Here is a 373-nt window from a genome sequence, read left to right on the forward strand (position 1 = left end):
AAATCTTAATCTGAAAAGTAACTTCAATGGATTAAAAATAACATTTCCCTCTGCAATATAGGGGAAAGGTAGAAAGTAATAGAATGGAAATACTCAAATAATGTACAAGTACCTCCAGTGTACTGGTTTAAAATAAAAACATTAATTTGATGACAGCAATAGTTGACATCGACAGTCCTTTATTATTAACAACCATTTATATACAGTACTTATATATAAATGAATGTAATGTGAGGTAAATGTCTGAACCAGACATTTAAGAACATAAATCTTTTATTTTAAATCCCAAAACCCATTCCAGGCTTATTTACATTGTCAGAAAATGACATGAATTGAATATTAAATAGATTTATTATTATCATTGTTGTTATTG

This window comes from Morone saxatilis, unplaced genomic scaffold (assembly GCF_004916995.1).
Source record: "Morone saxatilis isolate NCDOM2014 unplaced genomic scaffold, NCSU_SB_2.0 Contig5, whole genome shotgun sequence".
Lineage (NCBI taxonomy): Eukaryota > Metazoa > Chordata > Actinopteri > Moronidae > Morone > Morone saxatilis.